The sequence below is a fragment of the Spermophilus citellus genome, assembly GCF_964194105.1.
Source record: "Spermophilus citellus genome assembly, chromosome: 2".
NCBI lineage: Eukaryota > Metazoa > Chordata > Mammalia > Rodentia > Sciuridae > Spermophilus > Spermophilus citellus.
The window spans coordinates 68,406,986-68,428,369 of record NC_138183.1 but is presented as its reverse complement, the minus strand read 5'-3'; the positions used below and the strand labels follow the sequence as shown (position 1 = coordinate 68,428,369).

At 38.4% G+C, this 21,384-nt stretch overlaps 1 long non-coding RNA gene across 1 annotated transcript in view; it reads right to left on the bottom strand.

Moving 5' to 3' along the window:
• Nucleotides 1-21,384, bottom strand: part of LOC308642992 — a 152,506-nt gene that overhangs the window by 55,278 nt on the left and 75,844 nt on the right. The window contains exons 3-5 of the long non-coding RNA XR_014020677.1: nucleotides 19,558-20,894; nucleotides 12,529-12,678; nucleotides 10,275-10,506 (exon numbers count right to left, since the gene is read on the bottom strand). This is a non-coding gene — a long non-coding RNA (uncharacterized lncRNA). The remainder of the gene's footprint in view (nucleotides 1-10,274; nucleotides 10,507-12,528; nucleotides 12,679-19,557; nucleotides 20,895-21,384) is intronic.

The window sequence follows — 21,384 nt, the reverse complement described above, 5'->3', positions numbered from 1 at the left end:
ATCTCATTATACTTGGTCATCATGTCTCCTTAGGCTCCCATTAGCTGTAACAGTGACTCAGAGTTTCCTTGTTTTTGATGACATAGACTTTATTATTTATTTACTTATTGCAAATTACTGGCAATACATTTATAAAATGTCCCTCAACTGGGATTTATCTAATATTTTCCTCATGATTAGACAAGGTTTATGTGCTTTGGGGAAGAAGACCACAGAAGGAAAGTACCATATTCATCGTACCCAAGGAAGAGGACATAGTACTAACCTGAGTCATCACTACTGGTGTTGACCTTGATCATCTGGCTAAGGAACAGTGCCTGACAGGTTTTTCCAGCATAAAGTTACTCCTTTTTGCTCTTTCCATTCTGTACTCTGGAAGGAAGAGATCATGTTCAACTTACACTTGAGCAATGGGGAGTTATGTTCTAGGTCCTTAAGAAAAGAGTATCTAAGTATATTATTTGAAATTATTTAGCATAGAAAATTTACCTGTTTTCCTCCATTTTAAATTTATTCAATAATTTGCTCGTTGTGCTATGAACACATGAATTTAGTTTATGCATCGGGTTTCAATCCAGTACAAATTTCTTTTATTATGCAAATATTCCTTCTTTGAGCTGGGCACAGTGATACATCCCAGTGGCTAATCCCAGTGGCTCTGGAAGCTGAGGCAGGAGGATCCTGAGTTCAAAGGCAGCCTCAGCAAAAGGAAGGCACTAAGCAACTCAGTGAGACCTGTCTCTAAATACAAATGCAAAATAGGGTTGGGGATGTGTCTCAGTGGTCAAGTGCCCCTGAGTTCAATCCCCAGTACCAAAAAAAAAAAAAAAAATCCTTCTTTGGCCACTGGGGGTTCTTCCTGTTGGCTCTCTTTCTTTGACATCATTGGTGTGTATGTGTGTGTGTGTGTGTGTGTGTGTGTGTGTGTATGTGTGCGCGGGGCGGGGGGGGGTGTTTTCTGTACACTTCCTTACTTTAGAACTCCATGCTCATCTTTTGTATTCCCTACTCTAGTTCTAGAATTCATTACTTACCCAAGTCGTGGTTTCTTTTGAAAACCTTGGAAACCAAATCATTATGCGAGGTGTGTTTGCTACTACAGGGTTGTCACTAATTTAGATCATCTTGACTGATACACCAAGAAAATATATATGTATAACTCATGTATATAAACATATCTATTTCTATATGCTATCTAGAAATATTTCTATATGTAAAATTTTGTATCTATATTAAGCTAACAGGGTTCATATCATTACACCCAATACTAATCCATTACCACAATGGATGATTCCACATACAAACACTCCTTCTCTTGTTTATCTGAAACCTCACATAACTACGGTGAGAAACGTGGCTCCTACCGTTTCATCCATTTACTTAATTGTTCAAATCCAGTATGCCTATATACCAGCATGAGAATTGTTAATTTGACCAACCCCCTGGGGAAGCAACTTTATCAACTAGAGTATAGTGCTTATTTACAGTTCCTTTAGCTTTTAGACTTACAGGGTTCATTTACTTCCAAAGCTACTTAGTCAGTCCCCTTTTCCTCCATACAATTGAGTGAGATTGTTTCATATATTTGTAATACAGATAGATCATCACAATTCTGTGTTTCATCCTAGGATTCCCCAATCTTTTAAATGATTTTTCAAATTTGTATACATTAAGGTTCACTCTTTGTGCTATTAAGTTCTATGGGTTTTGACAAATGCATAATATTATATAACCATAATTATAATATAATGCAGAAAAGTTTCACTGTCTGAAAGAATCCCCTGTGCTTCACTTATTCAGCTTTCTCCTCCTTCTACCCCACCTCTGGCAACTATTGATCTTTCTACCATTGTTATAGGATTACCTTTTCCAAAATGTATACAATTTGAATCATAAAATAGGAAGCCTTTTCACACTGACTTCTCTCACTTAGCAGCATGCATTTAAGATTCACACATCTTTTTGAGGCTTGATAGTTCATTTCTTTTTATCATTGAATAATATTCAATTGTATGGATGTACCTACGTTTGATTATCCATTAATCTATTAAAGGGTATCTTGGTTGCTTTCAGTTTGGTCAATTATGAGGAAAGCTGCTATAAATATTCACATGCAGGTCTTTCTGTGCACATATATTTTTAAGCAGTAACTTAAGCATTCAAATCATTAAATATGTAGTGATTCGATCACTGATGGTATGGTAAGACTCTGTCTAGCTTTGCAAAAAGCTGCTGCACTGTCTTCCCAAGTGATGGAATCATTTTACATTCCCATCAGCAGTGAAGGAGAGTTCCTATTGCTCCACATCCTTATCAGCAATTAATATCAGTCGGGTTTTTTGTTTATTTGTTTGGTTTTTAATGTCAGTCATTTTAAAAGATATGCAGAGTTATCTGGTTGTAATCTCCAATTCCCTAGTAACAAATGATGAACATCTTTTCACCTCCCAATTTTCCATCTTTCTATCTTCCTTGGCAAAGTGTCTCTATTCAAATATTTTGTCTATTTTAAAACTTGATAGATTATTGTCTTATTGTTGAGGTTTAAGTGTTCCTTATATATTTGAATAGAAGTCCTTTATTAGAAATGTGTTTTGTAAATATTTTTCCCCAGTCTGTGCCTTGGGAAATTCTCTTGTCCTGATTTCCTTAATAGTGTCTGTCACAGAAGTTTTTAATTTTAATGAAGTCCAACTTACTATTTTTTTCTTTCCTAAAATCATGCTTTTGCTTATGTGTCTAAAAATTCCTTGTTGAACCACGATTACATAGTTTCTTTCCTGTTTACTTCTGACAGTTTTACAATTTTGTACAATATATATATAGGACTATAATCCATTTTGAACTAATATTTATTAAAGTGTAAGGTCTGTGTGGGTTCTATTTTTTAAAAAAACTTATGGATTTTCAATTGTTCCAGTGCGATTTGTTGAAAAGCTTGTCATTTCTGTGTTAAATTGCCTTTGCTCCTTTGTCAAAGATAGGTTGAATTTATTTGTGTGAGTCTACTTCTAGGCTCTCTGTTCTTTCCTACTGATCTCTGTGTCTGTTTTTTTTCAATGCAACACTAGCAAGATCACTGACTTGTACAGCAAGTCTTGAAATCAGATAGTGAGAGTCCTCCATCTTTCTCTCCTTGTTTGGTACTGTGTTGGGCATTTCTATTTTTTTAATAGCTTCCCAGATGATTCCAAAGTATAGTTAAAGGTAAGAACCAGTGCATTGAAGGCTGCTGGGAACAGAAGCTAGGATATGGATTTTAAAGTCAAATAGGAGCCTTTTGTTTAAATTCTTGGTTTGCAAGCAAGTCATTTGAAATCTGGGGCTTTAGTTTCCTCTTCAGAAAAGTGGGAGACTCACAGGGCTCTTGTGAGAGAATGTGGTGGAATAACCCAGCCTAGGAATGAGCAATTGACTAGTCAAAGTGAGAGTTCCCTTTCCTCTAAACGCTTTCTTGACCATTATTTTGGTGTACTCTGATGTAACCATTTTATACCAAATATTATGAAGCACCAGTATAATTCTTACCATGAAATACATCCTGATAGATGCATGAATATACAAGATGGGTTATAATCCAGCATTGCTTCTTCTAGTAATTGGCTGTCTAGATAGAAAAAAATAAGCCTATTTGACAAACTTTATACAAGATTCATCCCCATGTTGAATCCATGGGGAATTAACAGTGCTCTATTTTTTAATGACTTGGGGGAAATGATAAGAATTTCCTAACATATAGAACCACTAATAAAGAATAGTAGCAAATAGCAAAAATGATTTTAAAGGGTAAAGAAAATATCTTTTAATTAGAAAAATAGAAATTAATCAGGATATTTTTTGAAGGGAAAATGGCTCTTGCTATGACCATAGCTTTGTTACTTCTTCTTTGGACAGTTCAGTGCATAGTTACATAAGTGAGAGTATTAGGTAGAAAGTATAGATTTTTAACCTAAGATTTTTATGTAAACGTCATCTTGCTTTTCAAAAGCCCATCCTTAATTTTACAGAATAAAATATAATGCAGATACAAGCAAGCAATCAAACAAATAGCAACAAGAAAACCAAAAGCCAGAAATGGTTAAAAAAAAAAAAAAGTGTGTGTGTGTGTGTGCAGGAGTCTAAGTGCTAACATTTACCAAGTACTCACGTGTCCAGGTTCCATGCTAGGAATTATACACATTTAAATTACTTAATACCATTCTCACTTTACCAAGTCTCAGAAAAGCTTTGTAATTTGCCAGAGGGCATAAATCTAACAAGACACAGCCAGGATGTTACCCAGGTGAGCCTCCAATCCTGGTCCTCTATTCCTACTCCAGGACTCTCTCTACCGCAATGCTCTCTTCAATTTCTTAACAGGAGAAACATCATGGGAAACATTTTAATTTCACAAAAATATTCCCAAAGTTCCTAGCTATTTTCTAAGCTGGATCCTAAATCCTGTTTGTTTACTTGTTTGGATATCCTAAGAACTCTGGCACTACTCTGTTAGCATTCATGAGAGGAAGGCCATCTTTCATTCCTTGCGCATCTCCCCCAGCATGCCCCAGACAGTGGGTCCTGTTGCATCTCCTCAGGTGTCATTAGTGAATCCCTGAGGCCTCCGTTCCTGCTTTCAAAAGATCTGGCCGCCCAGCAGTGGTGGCAATAATGAGACTCAGTCACAGCATAACAGACACTGGCAACTCACAGGACAGTGGGGCCAGGCCCTGCTGAACTCCTCATAAGAAAAATGATGACAAAACTCAAAAAATGAAAATGCCAGGGGGTCAGAACTGGTCACGGAAACCACAGTAGAATCCAATTAAGAGTTGGTATTTCCCAGCTTCTCTTGTGACAGGTACTTTTGTGCACAACTCCCTGTCATTGCCCTGAGGAGAGGTGATGAGACGCAGACCAACAGAGTGGAAAACACAGCTCTGAGAGGGGACCCTCTGGAGCAGTCCCAGTCGCAGGTGCAAAGTAATTCCAGGGTAATTAAAGACACTTTAAGATAAAACAATGTTCTTTCACACAAACTGGGACTTAAATTTCAAGGTTTAAAAATTTTTAATGTTTAGTTGACTCATATCATTATATAAATTTATGGGTTACCATTTGATAATTCAATACACATATACAACGTGTAAGGATCCAATCATGATAATCAGCATTTCCATCACCTCAAACATTTATCATTTCTTTGTGTTGGAAGCTTTTGAACTCCTCCCTTCTAGTTTTTGAGAGCCCTATATCCTTCCCCTCCCACCTAAGCTGGAATCCCAGGTGGGAGTGTTTTTAAAGTTGCTGGTCTAGGATTGCAAATCTCTAACTTGCAAATCCATAAATTCAGATTGGTCCACTTATTCAGAGCTACTCAAGTTCACAGGAACTTCCATACTAACTGGCTTAAAAGATCTTAAAACACAAACTAGAATGCCAAGGGGTTTTGTTGTTGCTATTTAAGAATAACAATTTTGCTTGTATGTTTATTTATAATGGTTGCCCAATTTTTTTTATTGGTCATAAGATTCATATTAGAATACTCTCCTATGTCAATTAGCTATTGCTGCATAACAACCGTGCCAGAACTCAGAGACTTAAAACAAGTAAGCAGTTGATTTTGCTCACATATCAGAAGTCAGCAGAGAAGTTCTGCTGATGTGGATACAGTCCAGCTGATGTCTCCTGGGCTTACTCAGGTTCCTGTGGTTGTACTGTAGGCTAGCTGATCTGAAGAGACCTCACCTTTGTGCCTGGTGTTTTCTGGCAATCAGCCACAGCAGACAGGGTAAATAGCCTTGCTGATCATCATTCATTCAGTTAGAATGAATGTGTTCCCATGGGGCTGCAAGATTCAGAGGATAGAGAGAGAAAGAGCAGCTTTCAAGCCTCTTACAAGCTTTCAAGGCTTATCCCTGGCACACTCTCACTTCCTTCTCATCCCCTTGGCCAAAACAAATCATAAAGCCAACACAGGTTCAAGGGGTAAAGACATAGTCTCCACCCATGGAACGCATGAGTTATAAAGTCACCTCTTATGGGGTTTGGATACAGGGATGAAGAATAATTATAGCCACTTTGACATCAATCTACCACACTTCCCTTCCTCTGGCTCTTGGAAACTGAATTACTAAGCAGAGGATGCTTGGTGAATACAAAATCAAATATAATTGAATGGTGCGCAGGGGTTATTTAAACCAGGCTTCAAAAGAACTTGAACAGCCCTGCCTCCAAAACCAGAATGAACCAGAATCCCAGTTATTCTCCCCTACCATCTCTCTCTCTCTCTCTCTCTCTCTCTCTCTCTCTCTCTCTCACACACACACACACACACACACACACACACACACACGAATGTCCATTTGGAGATCATTTCTCAGGGTGTATCCCCTCTGCAGATGATTGCCACTAAACTCTCCTATTATTATTGCTGGTTTCACTTTTAGGGTGATACCTCTTTCCATGTAGTAGATTTACCTTTTGTAATCTCTACAATTACTGTTTGGGTTTTAGTCAATAAAATTTAATTACTGCTGAAATTGTTTCAGGAAGAGATGGAGGAACATAGTTTAGAGAATACTTTGCTTTTTTATTTCATTGGCTATTGCTCTAATGACCAGGAATTTCTGGTCCTGGGATTCATAACCCAGTAGAATAAATACCTTGTGAGCCACAAGTTTATTGCACACCTAGGAACATTTCCCAAACTGATCTGAAACTGAAACCTGGTTGTACTGTGAAACTCCAAGGATCCCAAACCCTGTTAGAGTAAATTAACACTTCGGTTTTCAACATGGCTTTGCAATGAGTGTTTCTGTAGAAATTAGTTTTCTAGGTCGCTATTCCATTACCCAGTGCCCTCCTTATAAGAGCCCAAGGGACAGATTTCTCTCTGATTTCGGAATGGGAAATGTGTGCTGCTTTTTAGAACTTGGAATGGTTTGTGGTAGATCCTTCTCCAGACTATGTGGACTGTATAGGTGAGAGCATTTCCTTCTTTGCATTACCCACTCACCAATTTAATGCCACTTCCACGCCCCATCTCCAGCAAGTGCATAGATCCTTCTGGTGTGAATTTCAGCTGATAACCTCACAGTGGCTTTGCCTTAACTTTCTTAGTTCTATATACATTCATTTCTGCTTCCTTATTCAAATATTATATATTTATTTGGTTCTACTTAAGATACTTATTTAAGCTGCCTTGCATGCTTTATAGAACCTCAAAGAGAGTAAATAAATAAATAAATGCAAATTTCCCAAGAAAGCTATAGTTTAATTTTCTTCAATGCTTTTTGAAAAATGTCTCAGTTTCATCTAATTTGATGGAACTCAGTTTTTGATTTCAGGTCCTGAGGCTGAATTAATCACACTTCTGAATGGTTCATTAGCTTCTTTGATCCAACAAGAACCCTCTCATTTTCTTTCTTTCTGCCCCTTTATTCCCCTCCTATTCCTCTGCTCCCCAGGGCAACCATTCCAACCATGTCCTTTGTTGGCAAGGGTTCTTATAAAATATATAGGTTTAAATAAATGGGACTTAACTATATACAAATAGTGCTGTTATAAACATCAGTCTGTTTCTTTTTCATCCAGCACTGTTTTTAAGACCCACGTTTTCTTCCTATGAGTAAAATTTTAAGATCCATGTTTTCTTTTGCTAGTCTGTCACTTCTCTCTGCTGAGTAGAATGAACCCAACACATTTTGCCTCTTCACTCCCCAAACCTCCTCTCTCTTCTTCCCCACCCCAAGTATGCTGCAATGACCAGCTTCATATGCAGAGTGAACATTTTTGAGAATGAATGGATGACATTCATAATTACACTAGGAGAACAGCAGTATACTATGATTGTCACAAACAAACTGGGACACCTCATCATCTGACTTATATAGGACACCTACAAATTCTGAGAATTCCTTTGTAGCTGGAAATAGATTTGGCTTGCTGTTTCAGAAAGTAGTCATAGAGTTAATTTTCTATTATACAAGTGTCCTCTGCAGAATTTCTGTACCAATCAATAATCCCATCAACCGTGCATAAGGGTTCTCATAGTCCCAGATCATTCATTAACACTTGGCATTACCCAGCTTCATAAATGTTGCCAGTCTAGTACATGTAAAATGATATCTCATTGTTAATTTATTTTGCATTTTCTGTTGAATTTGAACATCTCTTCATATTCTTGCTAATTTCTTGAATTTCCTCTTCTCTGAGGTTTAATTCTTATCTTTGCCCATTTTCCATTGTCATATCTATCTCTTTATTGATGTTTAGGAGATGTTACTTTTTCTAAAGTAAGTATACATTTTCTTGTCTTCCTAAATAGTACATAATGACTATGACTGTTTCTCTGAAGAATAGGGTCACATGAGAAGTAACAATGCTTGATTATAAGATGCTAAAGAACCTTGAGGTCAATGTATATAAACCAATCAACATCTAAGAACCATCTTCACATTTATTTATTTGTATATTTCTCCTAAGACACAAAGAAAGACAGTCAACTATAAGATGCACTAGACAGAGTTAAGATGCCTGTCTTTGCAGAAAATTACTGAGTCACCAGTTAAAGAAGCCACATCCCAAATGACTTCCTCAGACTCTAGCAAATCTCTTTTTTAAAAATCATAGTTATCAGTGTCATTTGTCTTAGCAGCATATTCCAAAACGACACAAACAATAGATCATGGGTACTGCCACTCAACCTTTTCTCTCATTTTTATGTAATTCACCTCGCTTATTCAAGGATATGGGGGAGGCTTATCTGTCATCATTGATGAGTTTGGAAGTTCAGTAGAAGGTTTGATTGAAAACTTAGAAATTCTTCATCCTCCAGGAAAGATGTCACTTCTGAAGATATGTTATTGGAATACAGATAAAAAATAAGTTTTAATTCACAAAACATCAACTAAATTTGAAACAGTTGCCTGAAATATTGTGTGGAGAAAACTTTGGAGGCTGAGTAGGAACTTGGTAGTTAAATATTTTGATGGATTAGTAATGTCTGCAACAGCCCTGGTGAAGGGTCTAGGTAGGCTGTGTGTTTACCAGCTCAATCTGAATAGACTCTCACAGTGCTTTAATGTCTGACTATGAAATAAACAAACAAACAAACTCCTGGCATAAGTATGTTTCAAAAATTAATCTTGAATGTTATGTCTGAAACCTTAGTATATTATTTACAAGATAGAGAAAAACTGTTTCATATCACCTCTTAGCTTCATTTCTGTTCTGGAAAATGCTTGGTTAATAGTAAAACACAGAGTCCCCATTTTATAGATAAGGCCACTGGGGCCCCAAGAAATTAGGCAGCCTTTCCAAGGTCTTAGAGTCAGTAAGTGAGGATTCAAATCCAGATGTCTCACACTATATAATAACCAGTCTTAAAGACTGCATCAGTTTGATGCTTGCAAAAAAAAAATATATGGCAAATACCTCATCAGGAATTAGTGCTATTTTTCAGAGTGACTTACCTTTTAAAATGGTTCTCAGCTCATAATACTGAAGTGGAAATTAAGAAGAAAATATGTAGAACTAATCAGAAACAAAACAACTGTTGCTTATCCATTGATATAGTTTATAGTTTGAATTTTGAATGTCCCCCAAATGTCCATGTGTTAAAGTCTTGGTCAACAGCCTAAGGCACTATTGGGAGGTAATGGAACCTTTAAGAGGTGGGGCCTAGTGGAAGGAAGTTAGGTCATTGGGGGCATGTCCTAGAAGGTGATATTGGGATTCCTGTTTCCTCCTTTCTTCCTGGCTGCTATGAGTGAGCAGCTTTGTCCTCCGTATGCTCCCTATCCTGGTGTTCTGCCTCATCACAGACCCAAATGTAGTGGAGCCAACCAATCATTGACTGAAACCTCTGCAACTGTGAGCTACAATAACCCTTCCCTCCTTTAGGTTGACTCTCTCAGGTATTTTTTCAGTGATGGAAAACTTACTAACACATCTATCCATGTGTTTCTGTAACAATCAGAATGTTTATCATTGCCATTTTCCTGCAGACAGTTTTACATGGATTAACCATTTAGTCATCCAAACAATTCTATGAAGCAAGTATTTCTATTGTATGCATGAATAAATGGGACAGAGAAGCAAAGTAACTTAAACATGTCCCCAGATCATACAAATGATGAGTTGATGGAGCTAAGATCCCATCCTGGGTATTCTGTCCCTAAAACCCAAGTTTTAAATCCACTGGTCCTCTTTATTCAACATTTACAAACTTTTACTTTGGTTATACTCTGGGTTAGACATAGGTAAAAATTATAAACTCTTTAACTTCTTACCTCTCTGAGTACTTGGAAGCATAAAAACTTTCTGTGTGACACTTGGAATGTGTTATAAAAATAAATTAGTTCCTTCATTTCTATAAAATGGTTCAGGATATAAAATTTGCTCAGAAATCAGGGATTTTTTTCTCTTTATTTCCGCTGAGTTCTTTTGCAGCTTCATGATTTCCACTTTTTTTATACTTCTTTTCCAATACGATGACCTTCTTTTATACCATCATCAATTTCCCTAGGGATAAAATACACATGATTCAAATATACCTTTGTTGCTCTTAAAAACCTTTGTCTTCAATTACTAATAGGCCAAAGATGCTGAGGGACCTGTGATTTTTCCACCTGGGGGAAATTTGTCATAGGTTCTGTAGGATATTTGGGGGATGATGGTGCTAATTATTTTGCTGCGTGTGTGTATGGCTTTGGCAAATCATATAACCCCAAATATCTTGATCACTTCCTACAAATCTGTAGGGAACTAACTGTAAGTTGCCACAATAAACTTCACTAGAAATTATTTATAATGCCTAATTAAATATCACTTGGCAGAATTTTATGGAACGGAGCTTATTGCTTGACTATTCTCTATCAGACTTCAAAGTTTCTAAACCTTCTGGAGAACCCTCTTGAATTTATGATGAAAAACCAATGACTCTACAGAAGCAAAAACCAATGACTCTACAGACTAGAATTGAGCTCACCAAGTGAGTTGAGGCTGGCAGTGGCTTAGTTCCCCAGCCACTGCACTGCCAGCCTCAACTCACTTGGTGAGCTCAGTTCTAGTCTGTCTGCAGGATATACTGCCTTAAGCTTTAAATACATAAATGATTTTTTCCCTCTTCCCCATTGTACAATTTCTTTAACCTCTTTTTCTCTTTGCTGTTGTATTAATTTTTTACTGTTATTATAATATCTGCTATTTATAACTTTCATGGCCACTCTGTTCTATCTGGCACTCCCATTCACATTTTTCCCACTTTTTCTTCTTTCTCCATTTCCTGTTGCTCCTCTCCCACTTCTTGACTGGGGCTGAACACAACATCCATTCAAGTGGTGGTTCTCAATTTGGCCCTTTGGAATGGGTACCTCTCCCCACACACACATTTAGCTGACAACCCCCTGAAATTACATAACAACTTGGGTTTGTGTGTGAGTACACGTGTACAAGTGCATGCACTTTTCCAGGGAAAAGACTTTGGCAAACCCTATGGATTACCTACCCCAAAGTGGTTCACAGTTACCCATGCCCTTGACTTCCATTGCCAAAGAAGATGAAACCTAAAATTTTCAATTTCTCAGCTTCCTTTGACTTAACCAATGGAAAGGAAGACATCTTCTTGAATAAAAAGCAAAGCCTTGGTAGATGAAAACAATTGTCTTGAACCTACTCCCATTATTCCTGTTTGAAATGTGAGTGTAATATATATATATATATATATATTTGCAGCAGCCATATTACAGACTTGAGGCTGGTGCCTGCCCATGAGGGCAGAAGAGCAGAGTTGGAAATAGCTTCAATCCCTTGGATCACTGTTCCACTTCAGGACTCTCTACCTCCAGACTTATTTTTCCATGTTATGAAACACACACACACACACACACACACACACTCTTGATAAGAAGTAAAAGTATAGCTGGGCACAGTGCTACATGCCTGTAATCCCAGCATCTTGGGGGGCTCAGGGCAGGAGGATCATGAGTTCAAAGCCAGTCTCAGCAAAAGCAAGGCACTAAGCAACTAAGGAGACCCTGTCTCTAAATAAAATACAAAATAGGGCTAGGGATGTGGCTCAGTGGTCAGTGCCTTTAAGTTCAATCCCCCATACCAAAAAAAAAAAAAAAAAAAAAAAAGTAAAAGCATTAACATAAACTCTAAAATTTTCTTCTCATTCCCTAATGTACTTTGCGTATGGCTTAGGGGCAATCATCTCATTTCAGACACCTTTGCTAAATAACTAAGGAATTACTATTAATGGAAATCAGCAAACTTAAACAGCATAAATGAAATGGGTATGTGGAGAGAGAATACTCAGAAAAGTTACTATCAGGACAATGGTGTGAGGTCATTTTTAGTTTATATGTAAATGACTGAAAGAACATGCATAGAATGTTAATGATGGTGGTCTTTAAACTAGTGTGTTCATAACTTTCTGCATCAGTCATGTATTAATTTGCAATTAGAAGAAAAAGAAAAAATGTTATTTTAAATAGCCTAATAGTTCAAGACAGGCCTTCCTCCCCAACATCACAAACTTACTTTTTCCTTTAAGATGCCCTGGTTGCAGTGATAAATGTCTCTCTGTTTTGAACAAAGATGCTTCTTGTTGGGCCTGGCCCGTGGTGACAGCCAGGTAGGTGTGGTGGTGAGGACAAATGATGAAGCTCCCTTCAGGTGGTCTCCAGGCTGCTGTGTGGAAGAGAAGTTTGGAGTGGAGAAAATGAACTCTCTGTGGAATGTTGCTGATGGTCCCTCCCTCATGTCAGTGGACTTCTGCCTTGTCTCAATGCCCTTATCACAAAACATCCCTAATTCTGATCCCTGTCAAAGAATGGCAGGCCATTAGCTCTGATGCATCCTCTACCCCACTTCTGCCTTTTCAGAGATGGGGAAGCCAAGCTCAAGGGTATGTCCAAGATCAAAGTCAATAGTCACAGGGTGGACACCAGAACCCAACTACCCATTTACTACTACCACATCACTACCTATCCACTGTCATGCACATGGTGAGCATGGTGCTGGGTGCTGCCCATGTGGCCTCTCATCCTTGTAAAAACCTATCAGTTGGTGTTGTCATCCCTATTTTAAAGCTGAAGAAAATAAGGCTCACACAAATCACGGATTTTTCCAAGGCTAGGAAAAGGAGAATTTGGCTTTGGCTCTGTCTGGCTTCCAAATTTAGGTTTTTCCATAACTTCAGCTATTCAGCACAGTTTGTCTAATCCGGCATGGATGTGCCTATGCAACATTTTCTCATAATTCCTCCATAGGTGTCTTTAGCCTGGAACCTCAGAAAATCCATTTCAGTGCCACATTCCTCTCTCCTTCCATGTAGGAAATGCTTCCTGAAAGAGCCTGTTCTCCCAGCAGCTGGTGATATTTGATTTGATTAACACCCTGGGACCTATCACCAGATTTAAAGATGATGCCTAATTAATTGCTTACATTAAAGAGCTGGCACTTTCTGCATTTGGTTCATACTTCCAGCCTCAATCATGTTTTTATTTCAGCAATAATATTTACATGATTAGCAAATAGTCAATTCATACTCTGATGTGGACCTAAGCTGTGTGTGGGGCTTCCCAAAGCAGATGTCCTTGACAGGTGTAAAGAAATAGGTTTTCTTTCCATAGCAAGAGCCAGGAGTAGGATCTGCTTGTTTTTCAATGAAAAAATTGTGCTTGGATTAAAAAAAAAATATTAATTGGGCATTCTCATATTCCATGGGCCAGACATTGCAAAGGCCCTATTGAGGCAAAAAACAATAACAACATCAAAAAACACACCAAAAAATAGTGAATTATTGAAGTCATATTAGACTTAACTCTATTTTTAATCTATTTTCTCTTCTAATCTAATCTATTTATTAGGATCTAGATGCATAAATTAGGAAAAGGCTTTCTATATTTGACAGCTGAAGTTTCAAAAGGCATTTGCTAAATATTCCAAAATATTTTCAGGCAAAAGCCAGAAATGTGAGGCCTGGATGATCCTGAAATTGAATCTGTGATATTAAATGACCTTTATGATGTGAAAAACTGGAAAGAGGCAAAGAACTACAAGACTATTCCATGTAATATTCTAAATCAATAATTTTGATGGTGATACAAAAAAGCAAGGTTATATCTTTTGATAACCAAAATTGAAAAGAGTGTCAGCATTTTGGATAACAAAGTTCTGGACAGATGACAATGGCTTGAATCCCAACATCATGAAATTTAGTAGGAATAGATGCCAAAGAACAACCAGCTCAAGTACTCCATGGGGAAGATGTGGATTTGTGTCCTCAGTGTGAAGAAGATTTGAGGACAGCAATCACCACAAGCTTGACATGAGGCAACCATGTGTATGTGGACCAAGTCATGACACATTTATTTGGCTGTGCTTGTATAAAGTAGAGTCAGTCAGTAAGACCTCTGCTCTAGTAGTTGCTCTTCAGACACTCCTCAGATATTGCACTCAATCCAATTCTAAGTAGGTTGACCATGTATGGTGTTATTCTAATCAGAAGTCTTTTGAGAAGGGTTGCTAGTGAGAATTAACTTAGAAAATAGCCAAAAACTAAGACTTGTGGACAAATAAGAACTGTATTCGCTAGTTATAAAGAATAGAGACTGGAGGATATTCAGAAGAGAGACTCAAGGATGGGAAGAGCCTCCAGGAAATATATTATGAATCTTTTTTTTTTTTTTGAGAGAGAGAGAGAGAGAGAGAGAGAGAGAGAGAGAGAGAGAGAGAGAGAATTTTATTTATTTTTTAGTTTTCGGCAGACACACATCTTTGTATGTGGTGCTGAGGATCGAACCTGGGCTGCACACATGCCAGGGCAGTGTGCTACTGCTTGAGCCACATCCCCAGCCCTAGATTATGAATCTTTGAAGAATGGGATGTTTGGTTTGGAGAAGAGCAACCTGAGGTCGATTTGAGAGCTTTTTTTTTTTTTTGACATATTCAAAAGTAGCATGTGGAAGACGCATGGTACTTGTAGATTGCTATAGTTTGGATATGAGGAATCCCTCAAAAGCTCCTGTATTAACGCAGGAATGTTCAGAGTTGAAATCATTAGATCATGACAGCTATAACCTCATCAATGTATTAATTCATTTCATAAATTAACCATTTGAAGGACGACTACACTGGGTGATGATTGTAAGCAGATGGGACATAGCTGAAAGAAGCAGGTCACTGGAAGTGTGGCATTTTGGATTACATATTGTCCTCCTTCTCTCTCTCTCTCTGTTTCCTGGCCACCATGATCTGAATAGCTTTCCTCTTCCATGCCCTTACACCACGATCTTCTGTCTCACCTCCAGCCTTGAACAGTGGAGTTGGTCATCTATGGACTGAATCTCTGAAACAATGAGCCAAAATAGATTTTTCTTCCTTTAAGTTGTTTTTGTCAGGTATTTTGGTCATATTGACAAAAATCTTACTAACACATGGATTGTGGTTCTTGAGATATACTCTAAGGCATCTGGGTCTTGATAAAATGACTACTTCTCAGAAGAACTCTTGCCCAAGAACAGGAGAATGACAAAAGCTGACCACCTAGATGTTATAATGCCAAAGAGCAATTTGGAGTGCTTAAGCCAAACCTTCAAATTGTCTCATTGTCTTTCTCCCTTGCCATCCATTTCCACTTCAATGGTGATTCTTTTTTTGTTGTTATTCTAATTGTCCCCAGAATGGACCTTGTGAAAGTCTTTTGAAAGCTTATCCATCAGTTCATGTTCATTTCCTACATAGGTCTTCAAAAATAGAAATAATTCCTTCTTAATTATATAATGATTTTTCTCTCTGTTTTTCAGGTCTCAGAAGCTAGGCTTCATGGAAGTTATATACACACAAATCTGTGATTCATTGGGCCCTCTCAATAGTTTTGCATATATTTATCAATTTTAATTGGCAATCATTTACCAACAATGGGGTTCTATTTGGAGTTGAAAATCTTCAATATTCTCCTTTGCAAATACAATACAAATGCCATATTACCCTGAACTGAAGACCTCATTGGTCTGCACTTGAGAAGACTGAGACTATTAGAACAGTGAGAACTCTAGAGAAAGTACCAAGCAATATACCCCTAAGAGAAAAAAAATGCTTCCAATTATATTCTACCCCAAACTTCTTCACATCTAGAGTTCAACTCTTCTGAGTCACTTTTCATTTCAGAATTGGCATATTTGTTCCCATTTTTCATATGATATTGGAATTTGTGTCATCAAGTACTTTAAGAACTCTGCATTTTTTTCAAAAGGATTCCACTATTACCTCCAGAATTTTCTTCTAAGAAACTAACAGTCAATAAGCTTTGATGGTGTTACTTTCTTTTCTTTTTTAATCTAACCAGCAGATGACAACAGTAGATTCTCAAACAATTAGGATTTTTCTTTTACCCATAAATACTTTGTCCACTGAAACTTTGAGTAGTTGGAGTTATCCAGTAATGCCACCATAATAACAAAAGTTGCTCTGTGTAAGCAATGACAATTATGTCCCAATGGCACCAGGCCAACAGATAACTGGAATGTTAAAATGTCATCTATAAAACGGATGTGTTAGAAAATATGGCAAGTTCTTTTGTATATCTGCCATTGTGTCCTAGGCTATACCCTTTATCCAATAATCCCAGCACTGCTTTCTCAGTTGGCTATGACAGTCTCTCCTGGCTCCTCTTTACTTTACCTGAGTCTTCCCAAGTACTCTACTTGATTGTCCTTTTCTCCATTCTACACACAACTTACTCTACTTTGTAAAAATTCCTAGTCATTTCAGTTCAGCTGCTTTTCCATTTTATGGCCATCAACTTATTGAAAGCAAAGCAAAATATAAAAGGTCAATCAAGATTTTGCATCTTAAAAGACATACTACACCTCCAATTCACTTTATTAAGAAGAACTGTACAGATTTACAGTCAAGAGGTAGTTCTTCATATTATGAGACTGACGCGCTGCCTACTGCGCTAAGGAGGCAACCTAAGAGTTAGTTCTTAACTCTCGCTGTGAAGTAAAATAATCTGTAGAGACTTTTAAAAATGTGGATTCCAGTGTGCTACCCTAAGATTCACTGACAATGACTATCCACTTGCAGGGTGGGGTATGGGGGGAGTAGGCACTTGTGTTGTTCAGAGTTCCACAGATTAATGTGACATGTCATCTAAGTTGCAAACCATCAAATGACATCAGGAATTTTCTGTTTCATCAAGGGACAACTCAGTAGGCATACACTAATGCAAATTTGTAATGAAAAGGCCCAACTCTAAGTGTGCCACAGAAAATTATACATAGGAACTGATGACAATTTTGTTCAACCACGGTGTTCACACCATCCTGTACTGAACATGATTAACTAAGTGAAGGACATTGTGATGACTATGCAAGGGGTAGATATGTGAAAGTGAGGCAGAAAACAAGGATGGGATTTCCTTTTTCCCACTCATCCAATGTCCCAAAGGGTGCTTGGTCTGAGGCCACAGAGAAGGTAATCTGCATTATCCAACCACCAGTTTACAGATCAATTTCAGGGGCAAGATGAGCTGAAGCATAATTAAAAATTGGTTCCAGTAATGGGATATTCTACAGACTTAGAGCAAAAGGTTGTACTCATGAAAACTCAAACTCAGAAAATTTGCAAACCCCTACATAAAAGAGCTCAGAGACTGACTTTTATGACTACAGAACTCTCTGACATTTTCTCCTAGTTATCTTCACTTTTAGCAATTTTTTTTTCCTGAATTTTAGGTAAATATAAGATTCCCCTCCTTGTCCCAGTAAAAGTAGATGATGGGTGATTCTACTATTGGCTCTTTTGAGTTATACCAGGGAATTCTGAATGCAGTTTCCATACCAATGTCCAGATGACCTGTTGCTCACCTAGTAGATCCAGGGACCTCTCACTCACAACCAAGAAGAGCTAAAATTGATTATCTCCTGTCAATTTCTTTTCCTTCTGGACCTAAAACAGAGACTGGAAGCAAGAACATCAGAAGCATTTATCATTGCAGATGAGTGCCAACGACTTGAAACACTTCTGCTTTTCCTCTTGCTACACTGTGCTGAACACACACTGTGCCTGGCCTTTTACATGCCTTATCTCATTGACTCTCCATCCCACTCTATGAAGTAGGCATTATTGTCCATCCCTATTTTGCAGACAGTAAAATAGACAAAGGTTAAACACACAGCCAAGGTCACACAGTAAGTACAGGCTGAATGCAGGAATAAATCCCAGAACTGATTCCAAAGGTTTATCAAACATTAAATATATTTAAAAGTCAGAGAGAGATGGGTGGGTTAGAGAGATAGATAGATGGAGAGATACAGTCAGATAAATACCACAGAATACATATTACAGAAGCTAGGTGATTATTGTAGGAGTTTTCACTGAACAATTCTTTAACTTGTTTTATATGCTTGAAAAAATTTTTAAATAACTAGGGGAAAAAGAAGAAAAGCAATAATGGAATCAAAGACATGATCAGTTAAAAATTCTTTTAAGCATCTGTCTCATGCTTCACTACCTTTGTGTTTTATAATTTTAAATTCAATTTAGTTTGACAAATATGCATTAATGTTTTTTTTATGTTCCAATTACCAAAATATCTGCAAGGCTAGGATACCAAATTCATGGTGGGTGCTATGGATGCACAAGATGAAACTCATCTGGGTTCACAACCCAGAGCTGACACAAACCCTCCATGCAAAGTTGATTTTCATAACAGGCCAGCATGTGTGAAGTGGTAAAACGAACAAACAAACAACAACCCCCCACCCCCAGAAAGGTGGATAAAATAATAATAATGAAGAGGGCTGAAAAGGTGTCTGGGAACAGATGAAACTTGAATTGTGCCTTGGAAAATGGAAGATGTCAAAAGGACAGGGAAGAGGTGCAGTATGAGTAGTAGGAGCAGTTTGAGTAAAGGTGCAGAAAGGGCAAGGAATGGACAAGGAAAAGGGAGATGCTGTTGTGGGAAGAAGGAATCATACCCAGCATTATCCACCAAACTTCACAAAGGAGATGCCGGTCCCTCCAATTTCATTTTGTTGAGCGCACAATTACTAATCAATCAAATGGAATGATACCTAATTTCAGATGTTGTTTCAAGGACTCAGTGGTTGAAAACAGTGACAGCTCCTAGGACAGTGACAGCCACACTGCCAGCAGCAAATAAGCAGAGCTGGGTGAGCTACACCCAGGAACCTGAAAGGCTTTGCTTAATCTAGCTAACATAAAAATGGTCAAGATTTGTGCTGAGATTCACAAAATTCCAAATTCCAAAGATGAGGGGCTGTGTGGTTGTGTCAGGTGTGCCTGATGTGTTTTAATTTATTGATTGATTGCATGGTATCACCTTTGATTTCACATCTCCATCCATACAGACAATTGCACAAGAGATATAACTTTAGTTTTCCATGATGACTTTTCTATTGGGGGCCTAGATCCAGTGTCAGAACCATAACTTTACTCAATGCTGCTTCCTCAACCCCTGTCCCAGGGGGCTGCACTGGAGCAGGGGAATGGGGGTAGGCAGGCCCAGCTCTGTGTGATGCTGGCTCTGCACCAGCATACCTGAGATGTCTGGTTCCTATGAGTCTTGCTATTGAGCTGTTGCCCAGTCTGAGACTTCGGGTACAGCACTCTCTCTCAGCCGCTGACACAGGAGGATTGACTGCACTGCTTTCTGGCCACAGGGATGCTAGGAAGCTCTGGGTCCTTTATTACTATGCAGAGCACAGAGGATTCATCCTAACACTTGCACACTGTGCCAGATGTGCTCAATACCTTGGGGCCAGCTCAGACCATCTGTCCTCTACAGACCACTTATTCATTTCTGTTCTTGGGGTCTACTTGGGAAGTGATGGGAACCTCAAGCCATCTGGGTTTTCTGTCATCCAGGACTTTCCCTTCTGGGGATCTGGGTCTGGAATCTCTTTCTCAAAGAAGAGAGGGGCCAGGGGCATCTAACAATGCCCTCTGCTTCCCCTCTGTCCCTCTGCCTTCTCTTCCCTCTTCTTCTCCTCTCCCCACCAGCATTTACCTGCTCTCTTTGCTTCCCTGGACCCAGCCCTATCCTTACTGCCCTAATAGCACATCTGGAAAACCTTATGTCCAACCAGGGCTAGAAGCCCTGCTCCAAATCATCATACAGTTTCTATGCCAAGTGCCCTCAGGGTCTTGCCTTTTGAAAATCAAAAGCCTTTTTTTTTTTCTTGATCTTTGGTGAAACTTCTTTTAATGGGGTTGCAGATAGAAGCAGAGGCAACAGGAGCAGCCGGCATTGGGGGAGGATCATCTATTAAAATATCACTCTGCAACAGTGTTCTTTCACCCCTTTAAATTGAGTTTATCCCTTGAGCAAGAGGGACATTTTCTTTATAGCCCATCTTATTCTTGTGTCTCAGAATTTCATTTTCAGGTGACCTGTCCTCCACAGGATTATGAGGTAAAATCCCAAGGTGATTCTGAGACCTAAAGATGGCAAATGTCACCTCCTAAGGCTCAGTGCTGTGGCCGATTCTCTGGAGGGCTCCTCAATAGATGCAGCAGAAAGATCCCAGGCTGAAAATCACCAAAGCACATAATACTCTGGAAGTTTAACAATTAACTTAGGTGAATTATATGGTTGGTGTGCTTGCTGCACAGTCTTTGAAAACCTGTAACGCAAGATCTGTAAGTGGGGCTCTTGTGCTTGACAAGCTTCACATGTTATAATCCTATCAGGAAATTAGATACTTCTGATACCACCACCTGGTCACACATGGCTTGCTTGTCTCTTGCCCTGTTCATGGAGACTTCTGTCCCTTTTCATCCTTCGGATCATGCCTTTGGATAAATGCTAGAGTCATTCTTTCAATTTTATTTACCATCTGAGGTTCATATGATAGTCTTTCTATCAACCATGAGGCCTGCAAGAGAAACAATTTGTTGATTTAAACATAAAATCAAAACCAATGATAAAGATGTTTGAGAAAAATATTACCCTGATTCTTTTCTCCACTAATGGCCTCCCCAAACAAGGCCCTAAGGAAATTCATTTTTAAAAAAATAACTCTATATTAGAAAGACCCCTCAGTTCAAGTCAATAAATACCCATAGGACCTATCTCTCACCATAATCCCAGACAGGTAAGGCTCAGGGATGTGGCTCCCCATTAAGCAGAAAGAAACTTTTCTTGTCACAAGTTAAAGCCCTCCCTTGGGGTCACAATGATCACCTTATGAATGGTGATTGGGAACAATAAATCATTTCCTCCTGCTAACAGTGCTGCTCAAATTGGTTCAAAATGTCAGACTCTCTAGTGGAATGAACCTCCCAAGGGTATTAGTAATATTTCTAGGGAAAAGGGAAGGAATTAGAGAGGGTGGGACCTGCATTTCCAAGATTTAAAGGGAGACA